This window comes from Bicyclus anynana, chromosome 4 (assembly GCF_947172395.1).
Source record: "Bicyclus anynana chromosome 4, ilBicAnyn1.1, whole genome shotgun sequence".
Lineage (NCBI taxonomy): Eukaryota > Metazoa > Arthropoda > Insecta > Lepidoptera > Nymphalidae > Bicyclus > Bicyclus anynana.
Genome location: NC_069086.1, coordinates 8,915,309 through 8,937,312, shown reverse-complemented (window position 1 = coordinate 8,937,312; position 22,004 = coordinate 8,915,309). Strand labels below are relative to the sequence as shown.

Here is a 22,004-nt window from a genome sequence, read left to right as displayed (position 1 = left end):
ATCTGAAGGATTTTTGACGGCCTCCGTGGTGCAGTGGTATATGCGCAGTGTATTTACAAGTCGGAGGTCCTGGGTGGGCTTATTGACGTTTCTTAATTGGTCCAGGTCAGTCTGATGGGAGGTTTCGGCCGTGGCTTGTTACCACCCTGCCGGCAAAGACGTACTGCCAAGCGACTAAGCGTTCCGACACGATGTCGTATAGAAAACGAAATGGGTGTGGATTCTAATCCTACGCCTTACAAGTTAGTCTGCTTCCATCTTAGATTGCATGATCGCTTACCATCAGGTGAGATTACAGTCAAGGGCTATCAATGTTTATCTCGGCGGAGTCTCTTTAATTTTCCAGCGAAACTCCCATGAACATTCAGAGACTCACTTGGTCAAACAGTCAGATAGAATCAGACAGAATTTATTTGTAAGTTTGTTTGTGTTGTAAGTATCGTGTAACTTTAAGCACTTGTAAAAACACTTAGTTTTTAAATCACAATCACTTCAATTTTATTTATATGAATTATTGAATAATTATTTATTTATATTTACTGCCTTTTATCCACACAATAGAGCCATTCATCGCATTCTCTCAAAAAAAAAAAAGAACAAGCTATGCATGAACACAAAAAGAGACAATGCGATTCGATATTTTGGTCATAGCGCATGCCGCACGGAACGAAGGTTCAAAAAAATCCAATTACAATAGCTCAAATAACTTTTGAGTTGATTGTTGGATGTCAAAAAGTATATTCTTTTGACTTAGCTATCATCAACATCATCATTAACAACCCATATTCGGCTCACTGTTGAGCAGGAGTCTCCTGTCCGGATGAGAGGGGTTATGCATTAGTCCATCACGCTGACTTAAGAAAATTTTCATGTATTTCCTCACGATGTTTTTCCTTCACCGTTTGAGACACGTGATACTTAATTTTTTTTTAATGCGCACAACTGAAAAGTTGGTGGTGGTGGTCATATCCACTAGGCTATCACCTGTCACTACCTATGGACACACAGGTACGTCTCACACAGATACCTATGAACTCTATTTACGGCTGGGCACATCTCTTATCTTTCCTGGAACTACCATATTTACTACAATATCTACCACGCTACTGCTATATATGTTGAAGGACGTAGGGTGGTTATTTTCAACTGTCGAAAAAACGGAGGAAGGTACTCAATTCGTCTGTTTTTTTTCATGTATGAACACGCATAACTTTTTACTGAGTGGTCCGAATTTTTATTGGAAATACCCCGAAAATATTTTAGAATATTTCTTTCTAAATATTTTTGATTCGGTAAAGGTATTTGTCAACTATACTCGGACTATTCGTATAATATAATTATAACTAACTTAAAATTGGTGATAGTATCTTTATGTTTGTACATTTTAATTTAATGTTTGACATAGATATGTGCCAATTACATAATAATTAATCGTAATTGTAGGCTAATACCAATTAGCGTAAATCAATACTAATTACAGTTTGTAGCTTCAACACAAGTGATAAATTCTTATTTATTTAAATTTATGTATATTTTTTGGAATAGCACGAATTTAATTTTATTAAAACATAACGAAACTTACACCTACCCCAACTCTACACAACCCTACCCCTACCCTACTCTTACCCTATCCCTACCATACCCTACTCCTAGCCCTACCCCTATCCTTACCCTAAAAACCCTACACCTTTTTAAATATTAATTCGAATCGTGTGTGTGGAAGTATAGAAAAGTGTTGTTTTTAGACTTTTTTCATTTGTAATTTTATATTTATACCATTTATACATAACAAGAAATGTAGACGGCTCGAACGTCACGAGCATACTGAAGCCGACCGTACGACGAGCGCCTTATATCGCAAGTCGTTTCCGCCATCCGATCGCTACTCCTCTCTAACTCCCTGCTCTTTACGGAAACAAGTCACGCCACCTAGCGTCGGTACGAGCCAACACGAGATTCAGCGACTCAGACTTCTATTTCCTACAATACTATATTTAAATTAAGTCGCAACACAGTCAATACGATTTTCAAATAACCACAACAGAGGAAAACGTAGTAGCGTAATTATATAGATTTATCAGCCCACGACCACCCACGCTTGGCAGTTCAAATGCGATGATTGATTTAAAATGTTACGGGTTAAGGGTGGAGGTTCACCGAAATGTTATCGGCGGCGGTGGTCGTGACATTCATTAATATCATAAGTTCAAAGTTCTTGTTCCATTATAATCCAAAATAGGAAGCTTAAAGAGAATGTCAATATAATTTGTAATAAAAAGGGACTGGGATTATTACTTTATCATTTAATTAGTTACATACAAAGGTCTCCCACATTTTAATGATCTCCCATATTTCGCTGACTTTGACAATGTAATTCTGCAAACACAATTTTTCCACCCATGTAGCTCGGTAATCAAAAGGCTTTTGTGCAAAATCTCGTTACCGGAATGTGATTACGTATAGTAATTTCCCCATGTTACAAGTTCACAGTTTGACAGTGAAATAAAGCGAGCCTTGGCGATGAATAGACACTGTTAGATTTATGTAGGCGATATATTATGTGATTAACATTACCAATTAATGCTAATGTATGCTAAATGCTTACAAGTTTCTATACAAATTCAACTGTGTAGTACGTTAAACAAAATATATGCTTGTAAAATCTTAGCTGACAATGTGTTCCATGCGCTTTTTCTATAAAAGAAAAATATTCAAGAATATGTAGCATTAAAAAGTTCAACTTCTGTTCGAAATAAACTTGAAACTACTGAACAAATTTTCATGCGTTTTTATCTAATAGATACAGTGATTCATGATAAATATTATTTAAGTTTGTCAAGGTTTTGTGTAAATGCTGAAAACTGTATTAAATCCGTTGAATAGTTTAAAATATTTAAGCGAACATCCAGCGGAAGTGACTTTATTTCATACATTGTAATGATTACACAGATATACTTTTTAATATTTATCATAAGGGTCGTCCTTGGCAAAAATACATAAATTTTGACCAATAATAAGCTTAATAACTGTCTTTATTTGTTATCAAGTATAACGATTTCTCTTTGATCCCTTGGGACTACATTTGGAGTCCGACGACGCTCCATCGTAATCTACGTAATGACCAATCTTTATCCACAACCATACCCATTTTAAGATTTGATTGAGGCAATATTGAAAATGAGACCATAATAGAAACTGTCTGAAAGGCCTTAAGAGGTTTTGAATAACATTTTGAATATTAATTATGTTCCAGAAAAAGGAAACTAAGTTAGGCATTATGTGCCTAACTTAGTTTCCTTTTCCAAAGGCTGACATTATACACACAAGTACAAGGACATATTACGTATTTAAAATTTACACACTAACTTAGTATTTTTAGTAATATAATTATAAAATGTTTACTTATAAAATTATTGTAAAGATGTAAATTTTAAATGGTGAAATTGTCATTTGAATCATTAAATACTTAATAAATCATTTGCATGCCAAATTGGCAAGATACATTTACTATCTACATCTACCGACCACCTGTATAAATAATGTATGTATTGATTGATTGATTGACATAAGTCTCTTACATGGACTTCCAAACACCATGGGTTTGAGCAATTTGCACCCAGTGGCTCCCTGTAATCCGTTTGATGATGATGAACCCTATGATGGTTTTCCTCTTTTCTGATACTTTCATAATACTCCAACGACAGCTCACTCCATCGCACGGATTGATCGCGCTTCGTATATCAAGTGGCTAAGCTCTAATTCCCACGAGAGTTTTTTTAACGGACGTTAAAAAATCGCTCAAATATAGTATGAAGTTAAATGAAAGTCTATTTCCAACGCTCAACATTTCAAATGTAACACTACTCGTAAAAAGCGTCTTGTTTTAAAAACGCTGTCGTGTGAACACATACTTGGGAATGCATTTGTTAGATAAATAGTTAGATAGATATTCTTTATTTGCATTCCACAAAGACAAATACAAGTGAAATAAAAACATATTAAGAAGTGATCAGCACACAGGCTTTATCGCTAAGTAGCGATTTCTACCAGGCAACCTTCGGTTTAGGAAAACTTAAGGACATCAGCAGGTGGCGTAAAACAAAAATAACCATAGTATTAGTATACACATACATACAAACGATGCATATACGGTGTCATATTTTTTGTATTTGAACGGACGTTAAAAAAGCTTTCGTGCGAATGATGGCTAAGCCAACAATAATAGACATTACGTATTTAAAAAATATATATTAAACTTGGTTTTTCCAAAAAAGAAATTTTACTTGAAATAAACTGAATAGGTGAATCAAGATAGGTATTAAATTCTGTAAAATCAAACCGTATGTGCATCGTTTACGTTGTAACGCTGATCCTACGTGTTTCTCATATTGGTGTGAGGATCAGCATAATGGTGCAGGATCGCTGACGTGTGACTACGTGACGTAGCTCCCACAGTCACAAATGCCCGTTTCCTCGGAGTCTCGCCAATAAATCGTATGTTGACTCTGTGTGATATTTCTGCAAATCTCTATATTATACGTGTCACAGTATATTGCAAGTATCATTATTTTTATTGCCACATTCTAAAATACAGTAAAATGTTCTAACATATATAATTAATCAGCCTTTTTTTAATGGCCCACTGTAAAACCAGGCTTCCCTCCGTAAAGAGGACTACCGGCCCCGTCAAGCTTCGTTTTACAATTTTTCCACCCCCTATTTTAGGGGAGTAGGGGGGATAGAGACAAAAAGTAGTCTATATCACTATCCATCCTTTCAACTATCTCCACTTAAAAAATCATGTCAATACATCGCTCCGTTTTACCGTAAAAGACGGACACACACACTTTCACATTTATAATATTAATAAGTATGGATATGGATATAATGAATATATAGAGCTTAGACTTACCGCGCTGCTCCGACGTGGGTTGGCGGCAATTGTAATTTTATACTATAGATATGTTACGTCCTTACAAAATCCCCGGCTGGGCCGATTAAAATTTTCTTAATTGGTCCAGGTTTGACTGGTGGGAGGCTTCGGCCGTGGCTTGTTACCATCCTACCGGCAAAGACGTACCGCCAAGCGATTTAGCGTTCCGGTACGATATCGTGTAGAAACCGAAAGGTGTGTGGATTTTCATCCTCCTCCTAACAAATTAGCTCGCTTTCATCTTAGATTGCATCATCACTTACCATTAGGTGAGATTGTAGTCAAGGGCTAACTTGTAAAGAACAAAAAAAAAAGTTCTAATGAGTGGATTTTATGTTATAACCTTGTTAGCTCACCCTTAGGTATTTACCATTAATCAATAAATTCTCTTGTAAGATATAATCAATAATACAACCCGACAGAGTACAGTCGGCCTTATCGCTAAGATAGCGATCTATTTCGGGCAGCGGCCTGACAGCGATTTATACAAAATACTCGTAGATTAGGATATAATTAAACTTCTCTAAATGTAGTATAGATATAATAGTAATAGATTAATTTCATTGGTAGCTAGGGCGAATTATTCAAATAATGGGGATGATGACTGGGTTTGAATATATTGATTTTTATGATACATTCGGATACGGATAAGGTCAATGTTAACTAATTTATACATAAAAAGGCAAAGATTGTCTGGATATTTGCAAAATAAATGAGATTATAAAATTTCAAAGCTATTAAAAATCTTTTATCATAATTAGATGAAAATTCATACAGTTTTAACTTACATTAAATGTGTATTTTTTTTAATAAATTAACTATAAACATAAACGCACAAATAACAAAGATATTAGTAATTTTGTTTTAACGCCTATACAAATCTAACGATCATTATGTACCTACGACGTCATTAATTCGTACCATTTTGTATGGGGCGTTTTTTCAGGGATCCGCGGCAGCGCCGCAATACTGACCCTTTAAATTCCTGTAGCTCCGAAAGTAGGGATCGCAGATTTAAACAATTTAAAAAACTGTCATCATTCCTATTGGTTTACTAGCGAAAGCCTGCAACTTCATCCGCGTGGAATTCAGTTTTTCAAACCTGCGGGAGCTATGGATTTTTCCGGGATGAAAAGTAGCCTTTGTTTTAATCCAGAGTAAAATCTATTTCTATTCCAGACCGTATTATTTTAGCGAAACCGCAGTAGCCGGAGCGCAAAGAAGGGACAAACACACACGTCACACACTTTCACACACACAAACTTTCGCCTTTGTAATATTAAGAATGTCTTAATGGCGCTTGCTGTCAATTTTAGTTCAGATTTTAGATGCGGGACTTCTTTCGTATCGCGGAGTTTATCGATCTTTTATTTTATTGCCGCCTCAGAAATGTAATTTCTGTTTGGCTCGGATGTCGAACATAAACACGCAGTGCCAAAAAATAAAAAAAAAGTCCGAGCCGGACTCACCCTACGAGGGTTCCGTGGACAATTTGTAAGTACTTGTGCATATATTTAATAAATACAATATATTTTTTTGATTTATTTACAATTGTTTAGTTTTCAGATTTTTACCTGTGCTTGTGGAATAAGACTACACTACTTGCCAAATTTTTACATTTTGAGGTTTAAATAAGTACCTTCAAATTTTAATTTCCTTGAGAGTATTGATAACGTTTTTTGGGGCATAAACAACCGTAATTTTTGAAGTTAACTTACAAGTTTGGTTTTATCAAAATGTATCTTTCATAAACCTGAGTGTTTTCATAAACTATGGTTTTAATTTTTACTCCACGCGTCCCCGCCTTATAGGGTCTTCATAGACATACGGACAGTAAGACAGACAGATATCAATGTGATCCTATGCGGATTCCGTTTTTTGTTATATACGGAACCCTAAATAACGTACCAAAGTACGTGCTTGGCAGCTATGATTAAAGTATAAATTATTATACAAATTTGATTAAAGTCACGCTGTAGGTAATTTAAAAAAACACCAACGTCCTGCATGTTTTGTTTCGCGTATTAAATGGCGAGTTTTTGTTTTCGACAGACATTAAAACGTATTCGGATCACGTTTCGTTCGTGCTTTGGAAAAATTATCCCAATTTATATTTTTTAATCAACATAATTTTTGCATTCCACATGATAAAAGCTGCCGTGAACCTGGTTTGGTGGTTTTTACCTTTGCTAGTACCTGAAGTATATGATCCTACTATCCTACTTAATATTATAAACGCGAAAGTTTGTATGGATGTTTGGATGTATGTTTGGATGTTTGTTACTCTTTAACGCCGCTACTACTGAAGCGATTTGGCTGAAATTTGGAATGGAAATAGATTTTACTCTGGATTAACACAAAGGCTACTTTTTCCGGAAAAATCCATGGTTCCCGAGGGATTTGTAAAAAACGTAATTTCACGCGGACGAAGTCGCGGGCGTTCGCTAGTATATCATAATAAGAAAAACAAACAGTACTAACATTTTGAATATCACTATTGAATCAATGATTATAATAAAGTAAAAGTCAAAATTCATTTCTTTTAATTAGACTTAGATCAAGCACTTCTGAAATGTCAGGCACTAATATTATTAGACAATGGTGATAATAATTGGTGGAAAACTTAAAATTTAAGTTTCGGGGGTTTCAAAAGGGTCCGAGAATAGCCCACAACAAACTCAGCCTTAACATAGTAACAATTTATTTAGTCATATATTATATTTATGAGTAACTACTGTAACTACTGTACTGTACTGTACTATATGTTGGAATCAAACCCAGGACCGTGGATGCAGAAAGTAGGGTCACTACCCACGCCGTGAACTAGCATTAAAAATCACAAACAACAATTTAATTAGTTTAAACAATACCATTAAAACAAATAAATTACACACATTAAAGATACATTAAATATTATTTATAGTACAATTTCATTACGTATATCAAATTAAACGATCGCCGCACGTGTTTGGAAAAGCAATATTAGAAAATTGAGTTTGAACGAAGAATAAAGACAATATTCAAGTCCCTTTTCACATAGCGAGAAGCGATATAAACCCGCAATAGATGGATATGAATTTTAAGTTCGCGAATCAATTTAGATTTTATAGCTTCATTTTACCAAGAATTGTGAAATATATCGAGGGGTATGTGAACATCGTCTCGGCGTGGTATTCGATGTAATATTACGTCCACCTAAGCGTACAGGCGAGTCAGTAAAAGTTTCATGACATTACTGTGCTAGAATATATGAAATGCTTTACAATTTTGTCGCTAAGGTCGATAAGGTAGAAAATTTCTATTTTAGAAAATCAACACCGTACTATATCTACCATACACGTATGTATTGTCTAAGTATATGTCGGCAAGTGAGTTATTTGATCGGTTAGCAAAATCTACGTTAATTATTGCTATAATATTAGAATCAGGTTTTCATGTAATTGGGATTTAATTATTGACTGTTTAAATTCAATAAATAAGACTATATAAGATTGATTAGACTCTCGTCCAACAGCATTGCGTCCAAAATGGCGCGTAGCCTGACAGGTACAGGGGTACCCTGCCCCCACTGTACTCTGCTAGTTGAGCAGTTGAGTTGTAATCGCGTGTTAAGCATAGTGAATATAGTGAGTGAGTGAGTTATCGTCAGGTCCAGTTAGTATTGCATTGTCAGTTACTTGGCTGGGAGCCAACACAAGCGGAGAAAGAAGCGTTAACATGTTTTAAAGGGGCCCCTCAACCCTACTGGAATCAGTTGCAAGTCTGAGATCCGGTGGTGGCTGACTCCATACGCTAGTTAATCTTTGTTTACATCTGATACTATCAGCACTGTACTTGATCAATATTGTAGTTTGAGGGTAGAACTGTAGTAGTATTTGGTGATGATTGATAGTATTACTTTGTGTAACTGCCATCCTTGACACGTAAAGCTTAGAACCTGCTCTTAGATTACGTTATCGTTACGTTATTACGTATCTTCTTCGTTATCATCATGAAATTTAGTCGTGTATTTATTTTAACTCAACTATTTTTGCTTTATAAAATGATTAAAATTCCATATAATGGTACCTTGGGTTTTTTGACGGTATCGTAGCGGTAAATGTTCCATAAAAACCTCCGTTTAAAAACCCAACGTTCAATCACCTAATACACCAGCAGTTTAACTATCTTTGATTTATGCTACTTGGCATATACGAAATTGAGATTCTATGTAAAAATGTCATCCAGTGCTTACTGGTGGATATCACACAGTAGGTATATTACATATCGTCAATTGATTTGATGTTTATTTGAATCGGTTGATAATAAAGACCAAAATAGTGAATAAGAGGGTCATGTTACGTCTTTACCTATTGAATTTGCAATGAGAGGAATGCAATTCGATGTCAACGCTTCTATTTTGGGAACTCAGCCAGCCGAATTCAGCCAAAGAAATTTTGTAAATTATTCAGGCTTATTCGATGCTCGACTTTTTCGAGGTCTTGAAATATTGCCCGACGTAACAGGTGTAACAGTTACGGGCCAACTAGTTCGACTTTTTACGTCCTTTCATTTATCATCATAAGGTTCATTAGATTTGTGAACTTTCCCCCTCGTGTCAAATGTGAATTGATATACTTATTTGTTAGTTTCTTGTTTCAGTTTTATCCACATATTTTATTTGTCAGTGCGATTACTGGTTTTGTTGAAGAATTTAAATCTTGTTTTTTGTGAATGGGTTACAAAAAATGTAATCGGTTGACTCGAACAGAGGGAGGGAGAGGGAGAGCTAAAGTTTTACTATAATCGTGTGGTAAGTTTTTTATGAGGTTTATCATCATCGAGAGCCAGGCCTCCCTCGTTATAGGAAAAAAATCTATAATCCCGAAACATTCCATAGTTCGCTCGGAGTTGTTGAGAAACAGAATTTCACTCGAATGAAGTCGCATCCATTAGCTTAAAATATTTTATTTCGAATGTATCTGAATGATATGGTCACTGTAAGATGTTGTTAGGTTAGCTAATTACGTAATAACTTGAAACAGAAGATCCCTTAATTACGGACAGATTAAGGTAATCGACTTGGTATTACATGGATCTCACAACTTTTTGCGGTAGAATAACTAATTGTGAGAATTCCTACATTTTACAAATGTTGTTTTTTATGGTATTTTATGTTCTGTAATTAACAAAAGATAAACTTACGTAGTAGCAAGCAAACAACAAATTTGGTTGACCTGCACATGTATATAAAGTATAAAACGGCTCGTCTATTTTGCTGAACCAAACGAAGATAACGATTTACAAACAACGTGCTCCGTGATTTATTCCTAACATCCTGACCTGTTCGTGTTTGTGCGAAAACAAGGCCTGGGCCTTACTCGTAGCTTTATCTCTTTTGATCGTTATCAGCAATTGGCGAACGTACGTTGTACCTTTGATTTATTTGCGTAGAGAATGTAAGGCGATTTTCATGGAACTGTTAGTCTCGGCTTTTCGGTGTTATAAAAAAAAACACTATTAGCGGAAACTAAGTTTATTGCTTATATTATAACTATGATTCTCACTACAACACACTCCCTACTACTTTGGATCACTTAATCACGTTTTGCGACTCGCTAGGACCCGCAATATAAAAATATAAATATAGGCGGCTAATATTGTCAGGGCTTAGTCTTAGTACTAGTCCAGACCGGTGAGCATAAACCAGGTCCGTAGCTGGTCAGCAATTCGGCTAATTACCAGAACGACTGGCTGTTTGACGCAGAGCTACGGTTTATATAGCAGATATATTGCTGACAGAACATTTATATCTGTGTCACAGCTCTGCGTTATGGATATGGAATTTAGGGATGTAACAGAACGTAATGTTAAACTTCGGAACTTAGATTTTTATTCAAAAACTGGACAAGTGCGAGTCTCACTAGCCCACTATCCGTACATAGAATCGTTTTAATAGTTCAGGAATCGAATTGCTCTGTTTTTTTCCGAATTTCCCTGTTTATAAGATTTAATTATAAATGTACACGATTTTTCTCGAACTTACGGTGTAACGATTTTACTGGCCACGTAGTTCTAGATCAACGGGAAGTGCCATATGATTTTTAATTCCGACGGCTGCGTGAGGCAGTGGGTAGTTAGTAGTAAAACCCTGCTTTCTGCATCCACGGCCGTGGGTTCGATTCCCACAACTGGAAAATATTTGTGTGATGAGCATGGGTTTTTTTTAGTGTCTGTGTGTATTTATAAATTATATATATGTAATTATGTAGTATATAAATGTATATGAATATTATAATTATAATATCAATTATCCATAACACAAGCTACTCTGTACGCTTACTTTAAGGCTAGATAGTGATGTGTATTGATTAAGTATATTTATTATTTATTAAAATTCCCTTGAGAGTGGTGAAATAAGCGTTTCTTGCTGAATAAACTGCCTTAAATTTCTTTACGTAAACTTAGAAGTGATTTATCACACTTCACAACTTCATGGGACTGTAGATCTAAGTATACGGTTTATAGTAGGTATTTAGTTTAAACTTAACAGACCGAACGATGGAGTACGAACGTTCTTTATATTCTACAGGAAATTATTCGCCAGATTCTTAGCTTCGAGGAAAGCCTTAAACTTCGATCTTATAAGGTGTTTTTCTATAGCACAGGCTTTGACACTCCCTTTCTAGTCATATAATATAAAATTAACAACTTTGCAAATTCAAATGTATAAAATAAATTAAAATATCGCGTGTAAAAATTATGAAAATCCGATAAAAACGTTCATTATTGGAGATCTTCCAATAATCGCCGATGGGATCGGACAGACTTAATTTATTGCCGAGAAGATCAAAAGATAGCTGCCATTGAACTATTATAGGAATTAAACTTGAAGCGAAATTAAATCTTCTGCCCAGGAATCTTTTGTAATTTAACTATCACCTACCTAATTGCATAGAATTCTCATATTGGATTTGGAAACTGTTAAAATGAATAATTGGCTCAATACGCGAGCTGGAGTTTGAACAAGAATTTCTGATTTAATAACATAAAGTTAGAAGTTCAATTGTAAATCGACTAATCGTGTTAGTAGAATGAGAGGTACCTCTTAAAGTTGCACGTGTGAATTGGATCGGAATATTAGTACATTGACATATGAGACGTGATAGCCTAGTGGATATGACCTCTGCCTTCGATTAGGAGGGCGTAGGTTCGAATCCAGTCAAGCACCGCCAACGTTATGTGTAACTTAATTAAATATCACGTGTCTCAAACGGTGAAGGAAAAACATCGAGTCAGCTAGAAACAGCTGAAACCGGTAAGTGGCTCAGGTATGCCTCTCTGACAGAGAGTTACATATTTGTACCTTTTGCCGTGGAGACCCTTGGGTCATGAGTCGCAGTTTTTTTTGTATGTATGTTACCTGATTACTCGAAGACGCCTGGACCGATTTGAATAATTCTTTTTTATTTGAAAGGGTATACTCCTGAGGTGATCCAATTGTCACCATTTCAGGATCTGATGATGGGATCCTGGAGAAATTGAGGGGAACTTTCAAAAACCGTAGGGGCAACTATAGCGTTTTATATTTTTCCATTAGCCACTTTAAAAAACTACAACAGAATGAAGGTCTGGAGTCGATCTGATGATGGAGCCGAAAGACACACGAGGGAACTCATTAACGGTTTAAAACAGTTACCTTGTGTTTGGGCTTGATTGATTTGTGTTGACGAGAACTTTTCACCTAGATGGGTTGTGACTATCATTAGGTGTCTGATGATGAAGACGAAGGACAAGTACTGGAACTCCTCAACGGTTAACAGTAGATACCTTATGATAGGGCTTGATTAGTTTGTATTTATGAGAACTTTCCACCTAGATAGGTGAACACTGTCATTAGGGGTCTGATGATGGAGACAAATGACAGGTACTGGAACTCCTGAACGATTTACAGTAGCTACCTTGTGATGGGCTTGATCGATTCCTATTGATGAGATCTTCCCACCTACATGGGCTTTGAGGTCTGATGTTGAAAACCATGGTCAGGTAATGGAACTCCTCTACTTTTTACAGTAGGTACATTGTGATTGGGTTTGATTTAATTGTATTGATCTGGACTTTCCACCTAGATGGATTGTGACTGTCATTAGGGTCTGATGATGAAGACGAAGGTCAGTTAATGGAATTCCTAAAAACATATGATGTTTATAGTAACTACCCTGTGATTGGGTTTGATGTATTTGTATTGATGAGGACCGCCTCCAAACTGATCATCAGTTAGTACATAATATGATAGATAGAACTTAGTATGATGTTATTTTTCGCTTTTTAATTTAGTCAGTATGTTTTATATTTTTGAAGTCGGTTCAATTTTTATTATTAATTTTTTTATTTTTCCATTTTTATTTGCGCTAAGGATCAGCCTGGCTGTCCAGCGCGGAAATGCAGCCAGTATTCTTGCCACCATTCCACGTGGGCATCATTTGTATAGTTATTAGGATAAGTTAGCTTAAGTTCCTTATTGTATTCTTTCTCAATAAAAAAAAAGTCAGCTAGTGATGTATAAATTTAATTAAAATTAATGATTAATGACTAGTAAAATAATATATTTGCTGAACTAAGCCAATCGATGCACGAGTGCCATCGTGCAGTATTCGCAAAACGGCAGTATGTTATCGTCGAGCGCTGGTAATGTGCACCTTGAGGGACATTACTGAACATGACATGAGTACGTACGCGAGCGCCGCGCCGCTACTTCAGGTAAATGGAAAAATTAATCTTTGAACATATTATACACTGCCGTTCCCGTTTCCATGAAAATACAAGGGTAAAATACAGCCTATGACGCTCACAAATAACGTGGCTTTCTAGTGTATTATGTAATAATAACCAGTGCACAGTAAAATCAACTGTAGTTTGTGTTGCACTATGGTTAGGCTTAATTGAAATGTGTTTTTTATGTAGAATAATAAATAAATAAAAATAAAAAATAGTGGTAATTGAATTTTAAAATCAGATCATTACCGATTACCTACCCCTTAAAATACCACAAACTTTGGCTTTTCAACCGATTTACCGTAGCTTTTACCGTAGCTTTCTAGAAGTGAAAGAGTTTTTATTAAGGGTACCGTTTTTGTACTACGTATGTCGGAACCCTGAAAAAGGTCGAGTAGTTTTTGAGTTAAATTGTAACAAAAAAAAAATCTAATTTTACCTCTTTTTATATACCAATGAATCTGCAGTACACATACTTTTTGGGACATGCTGAAGTAAAACACTAGAAACTTTTAAAGAATAGTTCACTCTTCAAAACAACAATGAATAGGCACATCTAGGCAAGCGTGTCCCATCTTCCACTGTATCTACACTTACCATCAGGTTAGATCATGGTCAAACGTAGCCTATTTGATTAAATAAAAATCATCAAATAAACCATCAGTAGGTATCATCATTTGCTCCGTCAATGAATATATAATTGACCAAGCTGAATTATAAAAGAATAATTCAGTACAATTTCACATTTACATTACTTATTCTAGAAAGAAATGAAAAAATATACAAAAAAAGCTGGAACAAATTGTTGTTATTCACTTGGAAACACTGCGTTGTAGGGATTGCGTCTTTGTTTTTATTATTTTATTGTTCTTTTGTTTTGAAGGTACATTTTCTGCTTCCTTTGCGGGCGTTTAGCGAATTGAAATGAAAACGTAAAGAATAGTTAGGTTGGAATGAAAATAATAAAAATACGCGTATAAGAGGTTTTGTTAAAATTAGCTTTAATATTGAATTATATTAAACAGATTCTTATATAGTTCAGTTCTACTAGATTGAAAAAAGTCATATTTTTTTTTGAGACGCGATTTGAAAATTTTATTTTTTTGTTTTTTGTTTTAGAAAATACGAGCCTAAACGCCTGTCGGCCATGATGGTCTACATTTCAACTGTTTCATGACATCACTATTACAAGTCAATTACAAACAGAGCGTTTGACAAAAATATTTGTTTACGACAATTAGTTTGACCCTTGTTTGACCTTTAGTACATCAAGTGTGTTACGTCACAAAATGGACGGCAGCATTTTTGAAGTTTGGAAAATTTGAAAAAAATACGTGACATTTAAATTAATTTTTATAAGAAATCCTTAACTTTTATTAATTAATATCGAGAGCTTAGAGTTTAGTCCCACCACACTGCTTAAGTTCGAGATGGTGGGCTATCAGATGATAATAAAATTTGACGTCTGTCCCGAGATATTTGAGGGAACGTGTCCTTTTTAAAAGAAGAGCTCTTATTTTTTTATTATTAAATAATTATAGATACTGAACCTTGTGAAGCGAAGTCACTTAGGCTAACCACTAAATTCACACGACTGTTCCACGCTTATTACTCTTCTCACTTATTATTATTATCTAACATACTTTATTTCACTGTAAAACTTCTACTCATCATTATCCTTCTCCACCAATTAAAATACTTAAGTATCCTTGAAAAATTCAGAGTTTCGAATAGCAAAATCCTTTCTTACTTGACGCTCATTTTATAAATGGCTTACGCACTTTCCAACCCCGGGTTGTTAAATGCATAAGACAGATGATTTTTACTCGTGGATAGTCTGTTTAGACTTGTAGTCCAATAACACAATATGGAACTTAGTTAATTCTGTATTAGCCCTCATTTGCACGAGAGTTTTTTTTGAAAATTGAAAATGCAACACTGCTCGAAAAAAAGCAGTAAAAACATATACTTGGGAATGCATTGGTTGTATTTGAACGCTTATTTAACGTCCGTTAAAAAACTCTCGTGCGAATAAGGTCTTAGAGTATTAAATCACATCACAATATCTTGCGGGCCGACATTACAGTCACAGACATCACATAGCGTGGTTATAGATTAAAGAAAATGTTGCCAAAGTTAAAAATTGTATTGTTTCTCAGTATATCCTGTATATAGTCAATTTCACCTACAAATAATTGTCCTCGTTTCATTTCATTGTATAGAAAGGAGTGCTAAAGTTGCGGGAGGAAGTTTTTACAATAAAAATCAATATAGCACCGCGGTACCCCGTCATAGGCGATAACTCACACTTATTCTATTAAAGTTGTCCAGTGCGCTCGTTCTCTTGGCACCGATGCTATTTTTAACGCGGTTAGAGGCGCCTGGGAGTAATTAATACATTCACTTGACACTTATATGGCTATTACGATGTTGTAAACTTATAATGTACTTTGTATATGGCTACGAAGCTGTCATAACGGTTGTATTGAGTTTAATTTTTAACCCACTTCCAGATATGAGGTCATGTAACCCAAATAAATGTATGTTTGTATGCTTTAATGCTTGCTTTTGTTGTGTTTGGAATTTCTCTGCTTTATAGAATCAGAAATGAGGATATCCGCAGAAGATATTTAATTTCTTAAAATGCACATATATGAAAAGTAGGAGGTACATCCCCCGGACCGGATTCGAACCTACGCCCTCCGGAATCGGAGTCAGAGGTCATATCCACTGGGCTATCACGGTTCTACCACAATTTAATGGATAATTAATGATGCAGTCTAAGATATTGGCGTGTATTATAACTGTTCTCGTAGTTTCAACAGTTCTCGATAGATAGCGGTATAAATAGTGTGACTCGCGCTAACGTTTATTGATTCGAATTTATAAAGTACAAACCATGTTTGACAACTTTTTTTTCTGTTCAGTTTATGTTATGTGTGTGCAATTAAAGAAATATTCAGTTCAGTTAGTCAGTGTTTCATTGGACCCGGATAGTGCGCCTTAACCCGTGCAATATATATAGCCTCAATAGCTCAACGGTAAGAGCGGTCGGACTCATCACCGAAGGGTGGTGGTTCGATCCTCGCCCCGTTGGTCTATTGTCGTACCCACACATCCTAGCACAGTCTTTCCCGACTAGTTGGAGGGGAATGGGAATATTGGTCATATTATAAAAGATATGGCAAATATTCTTTAAAAAAAAAAAAATAACAAGTACGGTTACGGTGTATTCACGATTCGAATCACGGCTCTTACAACAACAATAAACAAAAACACAATGAAAAGTACTTAAAAATAAACATCACACGTAGGTATCGAAACTGTTGGGCAAATATTTAGAAGTCACTCAATGCATTAGCCGCAAACCGCACACTGGTAGTTAAACTACTAGAGTGTGTAGCACCTCTAATTCAATCTACAACTGCCTAGCAGCAGTTTGTTCACACAGTTACCAACTCCATTACGAATATATCTTGGGAAAATCGTTCCGTTGTTGCGAAGTTACTAACCACAACCACGAGTACAACTAATGGAACGCGATTTATTTACGTAATTAATAACTTTGTCATGCTGTAACAGTTTTAGCGAGTTAATTGACTTCTTTCTGCTTTCGTTACTTTTTTTTGTTGTGCGTGTTTGGCTATTTTATAGTTCTACCACATAATCTGGAGGCACGGGAGTGCCCCCGCAAGTCGAGCAAAAAAAAAGGGGGCACTATACTATACTTTTCTCGAAGCAATTCAAGCCATTTTCGACCCCCTGTAACTTTGTTGTGGATGAAATCAGAAGCCCGAATTTTCAGTACCCAAGCAGGCATTATATATTTTAAATAAATAGATCGACTTGGCAAACGCTCTAAGCAATGTTATTGAATATAATATGTATTAATTGTAACATCACATTGTACAAAGAGTATATTGTGTATTCATGTGATGGCCAAGTCAAACTATTTATATAAAATATAAAAGATTTTTAATATTGATATGTTCACTATAAGATGTTGTTAGGTTAGCTATTTACGTAATAACTTGAAACAGAAGATATTTAATTACGGACAATATAAAGTAATCGACTTGGTATTACATGGATTTCACAACTTTTTGCGGTAGAATAACGGATTGCGATAGTTGCTACGTTTTACAAGTGATGTTTTTTATGGCATACATTTTACAAGCTACTTATATTGTGAGTGTGAAAGTGTTTAACAAAACTTTTGGATGTTCTGTACTCGATTACAGAAAACGGCTACTGGAACGTAGGTGTTTGAATGAAATTTGGCACCTACCAGCTCATGTTATGTATTAATTTATACATAGATAATTTTGATCACGGTCCAATTGTTTGTCGGTAGCTAATTTATGAAAGTAATAAACGAATTTTGAGTGCCCAATTTTCCCAGGTAGATTAGTAGATTAGATTGGTTATATAAAGCTTTGTTACAAAGAGATCGGACGAAGTATTTTTTTGGAAATAAAATCACGTGACCGAACGAGGTCGTTCTCTGAGATATGAAGTACTTACCATTTGTTTGAAAATAAAATTTAAATGCTGTTTGGTACTTTCCATCCTTGTAAGCACAATTTCTCCGCCATCTAACAAAATAATGACGTATGTATTAAAAAAAATTACTGTGACAAATGGATAGAAAGATACGCGGGTGATCTTATGGACTTTGGAAAATGGACGACGACAACCGCGATGATGTTTAGTTGTTTACATAATACCACGTTTCAAAACCAAGTAAAATAAATCCGATACGATACGTTTCGATATCCTCCACAAACTTAAAAATTAAAAAAAATTTTAGTAATTTAGAACCAAAACATCGATTCTATATTGCTTATATCAATTAGAAACTACATATTTTCCTGAAAACTATGTGTTGTTATCTCGAACTTTAAAGTGAAATATTGTTTCGAGTACAAAGTTTTTCAATTATGAACTACAAGCTACAGCTATTTAATTTCCTCTTGTTAACATAAGCGACGTATGAGAAGAGCGTTGGAAGATTAAAAACAGATAATATGCAGTGTTTTGTCTAAAATTACTTGTTGAAGAGGGAACTTCTTGTGAATAATTTTCTTTTTCCTTATCTTATCCTATTATCATACTCAACACGTGTTGTGGTTATAGAAAATAACTAGATACTTCAGTTTTATAACACCTATCTAAATTGATCATAGTAGATTTTATTAAAGGCGCTTAAACGAGAGCTTTTAATTCTACTACTATTATAAACGCGAAAGTTTGTATGGATGTTTGTTACTCTTTAACGCCGCTACTACTGAAGCGATTTGGCTGAAATTAGGAATGGAAATAGATTTTACTCTGAGTTAACATATATGCTACTTTTCATCCCGGAAAATCGATGGTTCCATGGTGAATTCCACGCGGACGAAGTCGCGGGCGTCCGCTAGTGAGTAATAACTACAAATTACTTATACGTCATCATTATCAGCCTATTTTATCGGCGCACTATGAGGTCAGGCCTCCCTTCTTATATATGGGGTGAGGGGATATGGAGTTAAGATCCACCAAGCTATTCCAATGCCTATTTAATTTACTCGCATCTATCATTAACTACCCATATTTGGCTCACTATTGAGCACGTGTCTCCTCTCAGAATGAGAGGGGTGAGGCCTTAGTCCACCATGCTGGCCATATGCGGATTGGCAGACTTTACACACGTAGAGAATTAAGCAATTTCTCAGAGCAGGTTTCCTCAAGATGTTTTTCCTTCACCGTTTGTACTAGCTCTATAATAATATACTATTATGTTTATTATGTGTATAGTATGTAATGTTTATTAGTAATGAGAGCATTAACATATAGGTACTACTTTCATTTCTACTTTACACCATAATTCTCTTAGTAACATAATGGGGATGATGACAAGGTTTGAATATATTGATTTTTATGATACATTCGGGTAATTAAGGTCAATGTTAACTAATTTATACATAAAAAGCAAAGATTGTCTGGATATTTACAAAATAAATGAGATTATAAAATTTCAAAATCTATTTAAAATATTTTATCGTAATTAGATGAAAATTCATACAGTTTTAGCTTCCTTACATTAAATGTGACATTTTTTAATATATGAACTATAAGCATAAACGCACAAATAACAAAGATATTAGTAATTTTGTTTGAACGCGCATACAAATCTAACCATCATTACATTGGCTATGACGTCATTAGTTCGAGCCATTTTGTATGGAGCGTTTTTCAGGGATCCGCGGCAGCGCCGCCAATCTGACCCTTTAAATCTCTGTAGCTCCGAAAGTAATGATCGCAGATACCCTGTTACTTTTACAAAATTGCTTTACTATTAGTATACTCTTAATTTATATACAATTTAAAAAACTGTCATCATCCCTATTACCTACTAGTTTTATCCATTATTCTTTTGTTAACCTTCTTTCCTACTTCTTACTAATATTATTTACTTTATTTTATTTAAATTTTTAAAGGCATTCATTTTTGTATAAAATCATGCCTGTGCCTACTCCATAACAACATAAAGGTTTTCCTATGTGATGGAGATTCCTTACAAGCTAGGTTTACCTTAGATGAAAACATTCACTGCCAGTCAACCAAAAAAACGTACCAGAAAAGTGTGCTTCAAAACCCTGTAAAGAAAATGTGAACTAATGAAAGTGCATAAACAATTTTAAATTTTGAAGTGAGCTATTTAGTTCAGACTTTAAGCTGAAACGGCACCTAATATCTAAAGCTAAGACGTTTATTACAATAATCTGGTGAATTATTTATGAAAAAAAATTAAATCAACAAAATCCATCCTAGTAATATTTTAATTGATTCTATTCTTGTCATCCTAAGATTATTGCTATACAAAACTTATTGACATAAAGAGACAAAATTGTTAATTGTTACATTTTTTTGTAGAAAATCTTGGAAGATCTTCTTATAAGAATCTGCTTTAAGAACCGGCGATAGAGTAGGTTCCTACTCAAGGGCAGACTTAACTTAAGGCGGTACCTACTCAAGGGCAGACTTAACTTAAGGCGGTACCTATTTAAGTACCTTCACTTTTCAAAAGTGCTTGCATCGAAGCTTGAATGTTTTTATTTGATATATTTACTAACTAATATGATAAACTATAACATTTTACACATAAAAGGCTGTGTACTCATTATCGACAACCGGATTTGCAGTAGACGCGCTGTGTATAAAGTCGCAACTACTAATTAAATCCGAGGACTTGTTGAGAACTTTCTCGAACCTGTGTGAAATTGGTTTGACTCACCCATTAGCGGGCGATGACTTTTAATATTTTCGACATTAATCACGGACCTAAGATTTTTTCCAATCATCTATCAACCGCGCAATAAAAGTGCTTATAATTTTCTTTCAGTATGTATCAGTGTTTGTAGCTAGAGAGCAGGTCAATATGTTTTGTTAGGTATTTGGGGAAACCTGTAAAATTTTCTAGTACTTCTTCTATACTACCCTAATACAGAACTGAAAACTGAGGAGTAGTAGAGCTTTAAAAAATCTTCAAACTCTTGAGGATTTAAAAAAAAAAGAAAAAAAAATGCTCTACTACTCCAGGACAGGCAGGACTCAAGAGTTAGCGCGGAGGCACACTATGCATTGCGCCGGCGGTGCGGCGACGGAGCGGTGTCGCTGCGTCGTCTTACATCTATGGCATGACACACGATGCGCTCCGGCGCCGCACCGGACTTGCAAACACCGAGACGAAGCAAGAAGGGGTGAATGCGTTGCGACGTCGGGGCGGCACCGCTCAGTTGTTTATGCCAATGAGTTATTGACTGTCCAACGCTGCTACGGCGCCGCTGCGACATAACAACGTTGCGGCGTCGCACCGCTCGTGTGCCCATTGATACGGTGAAATCTTTGCAATGCGGCGCCGCAATGCATCGTGTGCCTCCGCTCTTAGAAGAGGTTCAGGACGAGTTTCATCAACTTGCCTCACATATTGGTTAATTTAAAGGTATAAAAATTTCAGATCACTTCAAGGATATTTATTACTCAGTCAGGACTTTGGTTCTTTCTGTGTTAGGATAGTTAGAAGATGTACAATACAAGTTCCATCTTACATTATCACCCCAGAGAAATTTCTCAACTCTCTGCGTGTGTGAAGTCTGCCAATCCGCATTGGGCCAGCGTGGTGGACTATTGGCTTAACCCCTCTCATTGTGTGACGAGACTCAAGCTCAGCAGTAAGGGTTGATAACAAACGAACAAATTCCATCAGCTTGCAAACAAACACCCAAAAATGTCGATAAGCTCACTATACAATTAAATTATGTGTTATGAAACAAAG

The 22,004-nt window shown here is 35.4% G+C and overlaps 1 protein-coding gene across 4 annotated transcripts in view; it reads left to right on the top strand.

Moving 5' to 3' along the window:
• Positions 1 to 22,004, top strand: part of LOC112045666 (cyclic nucleotide-gated cation channel alpha-3) — a 159,756-nt gene that overhangs the window by 9,620 nt on the left and 128,132 nt on the right. The window lies entirely within an intron of this gene.